This window comes from Marmota flaviventris, chromosome 1, assembly GCF_047511675.1.
Source record: "Marmota flaviventris isolate mMarFla1 chromosome 1, mMarFla1.hap1, whole genome shotgun sequence".
Taxonomy (NCBI): domain Eukaryota; kingdom Metazoa; phylum Chordata; class Mammalia; order Rodentia; family Sciuridae; genus Marmota; species Marmota flaviventris.
The window spans coordinates 195,316,539-195,326,440 of record NC_092498.1 but is presented as its reverse complement, the minus strand read 5'-3'; positions in this window follow the sequence as shown (position 1 = coordinate 195,326,440).

The following is a 9,902-nucleotide window of genomic DNA, read 5'->3' as shown; positions in this document are numbered from 1 at the left end:
TGTCCCAAAATGATCATCAGTGAAGTTTGATTCTATTTTCTTAAAAGGTGAGAAGTGCCCGCAGAGCACTGTTATTTTAGGAGGGGAGCAAAGTCTTCAAAACTGAGGGTGATTCCTTTAATTCTGTTCCTCTCTTAAAACTTCCCCTCATGGGTTAAAAAAAATCATCAGGGAAACAATCTGAGGATGTGGGGTCAGTGGAGCTGCTCCCCTGCCTGGAATCAGAGGGGCCTGCGCCTTTGTACCTGCCAGGTCCAAGCTGCCTGGTCTGGCTCTTTCAGCCCTCATAAAACTCCTTCAAGGGATGAGCATCACTTTTTTTTCTTTGCTTTGTCTGTGCTTTTGAAAATAAACGGAAGCACGGCGGGACATTCTGTGCCATGTCTGCTGCTCCTCAGTTTCCCTTGGAAAATCTCCTGCACAGGTCGACCTTCTCTTTCCTTTCTTGCACTACAGAGGGATTGGTGGCTGCTTTCCCTTGGTTTATTTTCCCAAGTGGTGCTCTCCTTGCTAGTTTACACCCCCCTCCAATAGAGCAGACCCTGCAGCCCTGTCTCCCCCCCCCCCCACGCTTCCCCTTACTCCTCCTTAGCTCTTTTTTCTTAGGGCATTTTCCTAACATGTGTCCTTACTTGTTATGGTTTGGATGTGAGGTGTTCCCCCAAAAGCTCACTGGTGAGACAACGGGATAAGGTTCAGAGGAGAAATGATTGGGTTGTGAGAGCCTTAACCCAATCAATGAGTTAATTCCCTGATCGGATTAATTGATAAGAGGAGGGATTGGGCATTGGAGGTGTGGCTTTGGGATATCTATTTGTATTTGGTGAGTGGAGTCTCTCTGCTCTGCAGCTTGCAGATCATCAAGGGAGCTGCTTCCCTCTGCCTTAATGTTCAGCCTCAGCTTCAACCCCAAGGAATGGGAATCTGCTATGGATGGAGACCTCAGAAACTATGAGCCCCTTAACAAAACTTTTCTCCCCTACAGTTGTGCTGGTTGGGTCCTTTAGTCACAGCAGCGTAAAAGCTGACTAAAACAATATGTACTGTATCTTCGTGGAGGATCATAAAGTTACCAGGGCGATGACCGGCACAAACCCCTTGGGTAGAAAGGGGACTTACAGAAAGGCCATGGGGGACGTTTGGAAAAGGTCCTCCAGAGACCTAGAAGGTCACCCCCACAGACTCCCAGCCACCTGGGGGAGGTCTCTGCCTTTTCTCCTCTGCACACCTGGGACCTTTGACCAACACCCTGGGGGTGGCTTTCCTTCAATTTATGGGTGTCATAGAGCCCACTCCATCTCCCAATTCTTCATTATTTTACAACTTGTTGCCTCAAAGCGAACTGGCTTAGTCTTTTAGGGTTCTGTTTCCAAATCCTGGGGAAAGAAACTTTGATTGGCTCCGTCTGGGTCAGGTGTCCACCTCTGGTAGAATCAGCTGTGTCTGTCAGCTATCCACCTCTAGTCCAATCAGCGGTGTGTGACTGTGGTGCCAGGTCCCATGGAACACAGAGCTGCCCTTTCAGGGAAGAATGAGTTTCGCACGGATATTCTAAGAGGAGGATGATTTGAAGCAGGCAGGAAATGATTGGTATCTGTAGTGCCATCCTTATGTGCTACACTCCGCTTTACGTTCACTGGGGGCACACCTCCGGTAAGCTTCTCTTTCAAAGAAACATGGTCCTCACTGATAGTCTGCCTCCCTGATCCTCTATTTTCGGTTCCAATGCTGATATCTTGCTTAGAGAGGCCTTCCCCAAACTAAGACGAACTGTTAAATAATTATCTGATGTGTATCAATATTAAACATTTAAACAGTTCATAGTCTACCCATTTAGAATTTATTTTGGTTCAAGACATTAAGTAGGGAGTCCACCTTCAATTGTTCCTCCTAGATGATTAACCAGTAGGCAACCCTATTTATTTATTTATTTTAGTATCAAAATTAAGGATATTTCACTTATTATTTATATGACATTTTCTTATACTTTAAGTCTAAAACCTTACTCTCTGTCATTAATTTGTTAATCCATATGCCAGAACCAAATGTACATACTTGGTACCAGGAAACCCAGAGCCTCTTAAATTCTAATTACATGTTCTACCATGGCACTACATCCCCAGCCTAAAACAAAATATTTTAATTGCTATGGGCTGCCTCTTTTAAATTGTGGAGTCCTTTGAAACATTCTGTGATTATTCTGATTGCTTATCCTCATGTAAGACTGGTCTCTTGCATAATATTGATAACTGGGTTAGATCTTGTGTGAATTATTGGAAGTCGTTTTCTCCATAGATGGAGGCCTCCTCCCATGAGAATTCCATATTTACTTGAGTCTTTCCCCGTCTATGTCCACTTCTGCAGCCCAGAACTTCTGGGATTGAGATTACCTCACTGCTCAGCCCAGCCACCCATGGCAGGAGCCATTCTTAGCAGGATCCATGTAGCATCAGGCTTGCTTTCCAATGCACACTGCAGAGATGAGATCTGAGGCAAGGTGAAATCCATTCCATCAGAACTTTGTAGCAGGCCGTGGTGCCCCACCTGTAGGAATCTTTCTGTTGATTTGCAACACCACCTACCCTATCTCTTGCCACTTTGGCTGAGAGCTGGGGTAAAAGTCAGTTTCTTTTTTCTTTTTTTTTGAGAGAGAGAGAGAGAGAGAGAGAGAGAGAGAGAGAATTTTTAATATTTATTTTTTAGTTTTCGGTGGATACAACATCTTTGTGTATATATGGTGCTGAGGATCGAACCCGGGCCATACGCAGGCCAGGTGAGCATGCTACCGCTTGAGCCACATCTCCAGCCCAAGTCAGTTTCTTTTGATCTCTACTTAATTTCCAGCTGGGCCCTTCTTAGAAGTCTGTTCAGCTGGTGGTGAAAAGGCTGGCATTCCTTCTAGGGTACCCTTTGTCTCTACTCTTTCAAATTTTATGTTTTAGGCATATGGTTGCTACCCTTCTCTGGTTTCCTGTTATGAAAACTGCTATGATTTAGAATTTGTAGGCCTAAGTTCCTTTAGATTTCAGAAATGGGAGAAGAGAATAAAATGCATGGGCTTAATTTAGCAATTAGGTTGGAATTTCTATGACTTTTTTTTAAATAGAGAAATGGGAATATGAGCAATCTCCTAAAAAGGGGTGCTTCTGAAATGCGGGTTTGTGATTGATCGTATTATTTGTCCACAACTGCTCCTTCCCTCCTGCCCTTGTCCTGGATTCCCGGAGCTTCTGTGTAAGGACTAGACCTCCCTGTCCTATGATGTTGGCCAAGAGACTTGCCTGAGCCAATGGAATATGAACAGGTTATGATGTGAATAGAGGCTTTAAATATGTTTGCCTCTTTAGCTTGGCCACTTGTGTTTCTGCCATCTGCCACAAAGAGCATGCCCTGAGAAGCTCCAGTGAGAGGCACTAGGAACAGTCTTGAACTTGGCCTGACGCTGAAGCAGAGTGGACCTACTGACCTGCACAACTGTAAGAGATCAACAAATGTTTGTTATTGTAAGTTGTTGAAACTTTTGTTTTGTTTTTATGAAGCATACCATTATCACAGCTAAAACCTGACCAATAGTGAGTCATGTGTGGACTCCTTTTAAGGGAAGACAATTCTAGTAAATCCTTAATATTGGCATTCATTCATTTAACAAATAACACACACACACACACACACACAGAGAGAGAGAGAGAGAGAGGGGGGGAGAGAAATTAGAAGGAATTAAATCACTTATATAATGTAATAACATTCCAAAAAACATTAAGTATATATTTACTGTCCTTGTAATTTATTCATTGTCTTTTTCTCTCTCTCTTTCAGTACTGGGTATTGAACCCAGGGGCACTTTCCCCTGAGCAACATCCTAGCCCTTTTTTATTTTATTTTTTTTTAGGACAGGTCTCACTAAGTTGCTGAGGTTGACCTCAAACTTGCCATCCTCCTGACTCAGTCTCCCAAGTTTCTGGGATTATAGGTGTGAGCCCCACTGTGCCTTGTCCTTGTAATTAATTCTTAACCACACATTCAAAACAAAATTAAAATTAAATTCAAATAACACTTTATTGATAATCTGTATGAGCTTAATGGAATGAATGATATTTTGCTCTCATCCAATTGTCTTTTGCACTGAAAATAGGCTCGTGACTTTTCTGTCTTGGGTTCTTTTGTGTTAGAGATGCTTGTACCTTTTTTAAACCCTGCATAACTCAATTCTCATCACTTGTCCATGATCACCATGAGCATGTAGCTGAATCCTTTGGTTTTTGGGTATAAATACCTTTTTAAGGAGTTAGTTTACCTCTTTTCAGTTTCATTAACCTGTAACAACGAAAATAATGGCTTCTGACATAACCTCCCAACATTATCCTAACCATGCAGCATAAAAGCTTGGAATCTGATTTGATGATTTTTATTTCCTATCAGTTTGGTAACCTGGTAACCTTTTTAGATTATCCTAAAAATGGAAACACCCACAAACAACTCACAAACCTTGGAGGGAATTTCAGATCATCAGCATACTCCTTCAGTTTGGGACCTGTTCCCTTAAAGCACCTTTTGTTGATGGTGGAGAAAGGAAGGACAAACAGGCTTTTCAAGGCTGGGCAGCAGGTGGTGCTCTTGGCATTTGGAATTACGGGAGCCTGCAGTGCTGCCTGCGTGGATCTGTTCTGACATAAATTTGCTGGTGTTGCATTGCAGTGGGTTTGTTGCTTTTTAATCTTGTAAAAATACCCTCTTTATTATGATATTATGTGAACTGGGTCAGCCATGCTTAACCCAGCCAGGTGACTTGGCTGCCCTTTGGTCCTTGGGCTACATTCTATTTTTTTTTTTCCCTAGGCTGCAAAGCAATGCTGGCCCCAGCTTGGTAGCTGATGGTTTGCTGGGGAGACCTTGGTACCTTCCCCAGGTTTTTTAAGCTAGTCTACTCTGAAGCCCCTCCCTTAAAGGCCAGAGGATCAATTCTAGTGCCAGGGTGGGGATCTAAGTTCTTTCTGCTTCTATCATCTAGGTTCATGGCTTATTGAAGGGACCTCTAGCATGCAAATATGTTGATTTTACCAGTAACAACATGGAAACCTCAGCATTCATTTCTCTTCAATGATGTGGAGGTCATGAGACACTTTGCTTTCAGTTTGCTGTGTGACCTCAGCTGCTCTAGGCTTGGTTTCTAGTCAGGAATTTGGAATAGCAGCATCTTGTTAAAGATGTTCACTTATAGGGTGTCTCAGTCATATGGCTTATGGTGAGTTGCCCTGAGCTTTCTGGAGAGATTAAACATAGAATCAGAAAGCTTAAGATGGAGGGGTCACCTTGAGTACCTCACACACATACAGCTGAACATCTGGGGCCTAAGGAAAAAAAGAAATGAAGAACTATGCTCAAGGGAGCCCAGAAGACAGGTAACAGAGCTTACATCTTTCTCTTCCAATCCAGTTTTCTGGAAAAAAAAAAGGATACTTTTTTATTCTCATAGCACCAAACTTATATACATTTCCATGGTAAGATGGTTCTGAAGACTGGTCAGCTGGTTCTATCCTGCCCAGGTAACCTGTATTGTTGAAATTGGTTGAATCTGCACTGTAGAATGAAAATACTATTTATGTTTAGTCTCCATTAGCCTAACCCAAATCTAGGGCATCCTAAAGTGTGGCAGGAGAGCTGATAGTATATTACTTTTAACATTTTGAAGTTGTCTTTGATGACATGTATGTCTATGTTTCTAGATTTTAGGGACTCCCATAATAAGTATTCCTTATTGAAATTTATTTTATTAAAGGTGAAGGAAAACTGAAATGTAATAAAATGCACTAATCTGGAGTAAGAGGAATTTTTATAATCAAGTGATTGCTTTTTGAGAACAAAACTGACAATAGCATTAAGTCTTAAGGTATAAAATAGCACAACTTATATCTTAGGGAAAGAAAATTGTTCTCTTAGGCTTATCTGGAAGGACTAAATCTGAGACTTTGCCAGTTTTCCTGGGCTTCTTACAAGGAAGAAACCCTGACTCTGTCTCCCCCCAAATTCACTGGACCTCCTAAATAGCTTGTGGTAGAAGATGGTTGGTCAATTTTATTTCGATTTCAAAGGACATATGTGACAGCTGTAGCTACTAATTGTTGGCTGTGGTTTGTGTTCCCAGGTGTCCCTTGCTAGGGACTGGAGTCATCCATTACTAACATGGTCAAAGTGCAGACCTGTCTTAGTCCACTCAGGGGACTGTGTGTGGCTATGGATTTTAAATGCTTGGATTTTAATTTCTTACCTCTAAGATTTTTGTCTTCAGTTTCTGTTTTATATTTTCTCCCAGGTGCCTCTAGTTCTAGTGGAAGGTTTTTGTAGTTCCTTGCAGTAGAGGCTCCCTTTCTCCACTCTGTCTCTGAGGTCCCCAGTATTTCCTCCTCAGGGGGCCATTACAGAGGGCAGGAGAAGGACAGCTCTGTCTTCAAGTGGTTACTACATCCTGCTCTGCAAAAGCACCCTGGGGCAGATGATTACGAAGGCTGCTTGCATGAAATCTGAGGAGATGAAAACAGCAATGAGCAAAACATAGGTTAATATTCTAAGAAAAGTATCCCCTGCAGACAGTTTCTAAGGCTTGTGATGCTCCAGAGTTCTCTCCTGCTCACTTTCTAGAACATTTTGTGCCCCCTTTGTCTGCTGTGCTGCTCTGGTAATATCATGAGTTATGATGGCAGGGATTTTGTGAATATTTTACCTGGGAATAGTTATTGCCTGCATGAAGTTGAGCTGAAAGAACACATCGTGGCACATCCCAACACTGGTTCTGGCTGATTTGATGTCTAATGCACCCCAGCAAAGGAAATGAGTAAGATACTTTATTTCAAATTGGATTGGGGTTTGTCGAGTTTTCTCTCATGCTTGTTACCAGAGAAATCTTGACAATCGAACACGAACAGGCAGGTGTGAGAAAGAACTAAAGGCAGAGCGGAGCTTTGACTTTCAGGCACCGTGGCTATGGTTCAAATTTTGCTGGTCTTTAGGTTTCGCAGATGGCACATCACCAAGGACCCACCAGGTGGCGCTGTAGGCAGCATCACAGTCGCCTCTCCCAGGTGAGGAGATTATCTGGAATCTGTCCTTGTCATTAGGACATTGTGTGTCTGGCCTAGAGGACTGGCTTGGCTCTGATCAGGAAGAGACTGAGTTTGGCAGGTGCAACAATGTCCGAGCCTGGATCTTGCTCTCTGACCTGTACCTGAGGGATTGGAGCTATATTGGTTTCTGATAAATGCTTTCCTGACAATCTGGGGTTGGTATCTTTCTCATTTTCTGCCCTGCTAGGTTTAGTCTCTCAAAATGGGAGAGTTCTGCCTGACAAGATAAGGATTGTATCATCATAACAAGATGTTCTCGCTCATGGCAATGAAAAGCCTCACAGATAAGCTCTAGAGTGTGCAGCCCTGGCTTAGCTTCACTTCATCCCAGAGGGCAGGGAGAGAGAGAGAGGGTGGGTGGACCAGGCCCAGGGACCGGTTGGTGCTTGGCTAAGAGATGGAGAGAGGGATGAGCTGAGGATGGGTGGTCAGCAGATGGTGCTGTTCATGAGAAAGGTCTCAGACATCAAATGATGCTGAAAGGAGGAGACCGTGGGAGGGGCTTATACACCTATTTTTACAGGAAAGTGCAAAAGAGTGCTTTTGACATGTTGATTATGTCTGTTTTGCTATAGATGCTAAAAAAGACAGGATAAAATGTCCTCAAGGTTAGGGGAGTCTTATCAAATTACTATTTTGAAATGTCCTGATTTGTCCTCTAGTCATGGAGACCTTTTTCTCCTGACACTAACCAGGAGATGAGCTGAGATGCATGTGTTGAAATGGAATCTCAGGCAGGATGGTGACCTGGGGATGTGGAACTGTGAGACGGTAGCTATGCCTGAGGTTGCGAAGCCCTTGGGGGTTCATCCCTGCCTGATCTCTGGGAGAGAAAAAGTTGGTACGGATTTGACTATCAGTCTTGGGGACTAGTAGCTTGCTTTCTTTCCTTTTTATTCTTTCTCTCTTACTAACAACCCTAATTCCTGGAGGAGGGAAGCAATAAGTGTTTAGGGCTGCTTTGCTCCAGTTTGCCTAGGACTACCTGTCACAAAGAAGAGATAAGGTCTGGGAACTGAAATGTTCAAGTTGTACATTTTTTTTTCTAATAACAGAGTTGCTGACAGTTGTGAAGCCCAAACCATTTTTCCTTTTAAAGTAGCTAAAGGTCAGCCAGTAGTTTAAAATCAGAAAACTAAAATGTGTTGAACATGCCCAAGACACTGAATTGATTATGATTTCACAAATGCGAGTCTTCATATGCTGAAAGAGATCAATTTGTCATAAAGGAAATTTCCCTTTATATGATGAAAACACGTTTTTGATCCTTGCACTGCTAAACCTCAGGAACATTTAGATGTGTGTGTGTGTGTGTGTGTGTGTGTGTGTGTGTGTGTGTATCAAAATTTTGGGGCTTAAAATATTTAGTTTTCCAGGACCATTTGCTTATCAACTCTCCAGGATTGGACGAAAGTTTCCCAGAACCTTATAGATTGCTCCTAACTTCTACAAAAAAGTATAGTTTCTTGTAGAAGATTGGGGAGATATAGTCCCACAGGACTGGGCCTTCCAGAAAACTAAGGCTGTGTGAAGGGCCCCCACTTCAAACACTGATTCTTGTGATAAAATAAGAAAGATTTCAGATGCATTGCTCAGAGTTACAGGCATGAGTTTATTAGAAGGGATAGGAAAAGGGAAAGGGGACACTCTCAAGGGAGAGAAGAAGTCCTCTCAGGGAGGAGAGGGACAGTGCCTCTCTTGCCCTCCAGTTTTATTGGGGGGGGGTCACAGGGAAGTTTCCAGAGAGTTCCACTCAGGTCCACCTCTTGACTTTTGACTGACGGCAGGATGATATCAGACTTTCAAGTCCCTGCTGCCATGACCACTCTAGATCACTTTGGCCCATGCTGACTGGTTCTAATTGGAATCTGTTCTTAAAGCTTATCTCCCTAAGTTCAGGAATCTGGTTTGTGAAAGGGTCACAAAAGCGCCCCCTTCAAGGTAACTTGTATTCCTCTTCTTGGAATTATTTCAGGTCTGCATTTTTCCTGCAGATAACAGGTAGTTTGCTGGGGAATATAACATATCCTTTCTACTTAAACCAGGTAGAACTGCAGGTAGATTGCTTCTTAGAAAATACAGTGTGTGTGGTTCAGCACAATGGACCCAATTTATAGGACTCTTCTTTTAATCTCATGTGCTTACCACTCATGTCTTTCTGTGCCCTATCAGTAGGCCAGGTCAAAAACATAGGAGGGGTATGAGCATATTGTCTCACCCAGAACCCTGTGTTTCCAAGTGTCTCCAGAATGCTATTGCCCTTCCTTTCACCGGAGACAAGTATTCCCCAGCCTTAACCTTCCAAGTGCCCACAGTTTACCATAAAGTGACTAGCTCCCTTGACAAGGTGATTTATGCTATTTTTTTTTTTTTTTGGAGAGAAATATAGTGACCATGTTACGCAACTCTTATTTTAGTGGACTGACAAGTAGCCTCAAAAATCTCAGGGGCATATAACAAAAAGCATTTATTTAGCTCATATATCTACAAGTCAACTGGATGTGTCTATTGATCTCAGCTGGGCTTGCTCATGCATCATGACTTGGCCAGAGATTGATCTAAGCAGGGCATGGCTGAATGGTTCTGCTTTGGCTGCAGTGGGCAGGAAAGCTCCAGTTCTTACTGCAAGACTATGGGTCTCTTGAGCAGTGTCTCCATTCTTCCTGGACCAGTAGCCTCTCCGGGACAAAGGCAAAAGTACAAGACAGAAGCCCCACTGAAAAAGTACATTTCAAACCCTAGCTTTATGCTCAGTTCCTGTTGGCCAAAGCGAGTTTTACAGCT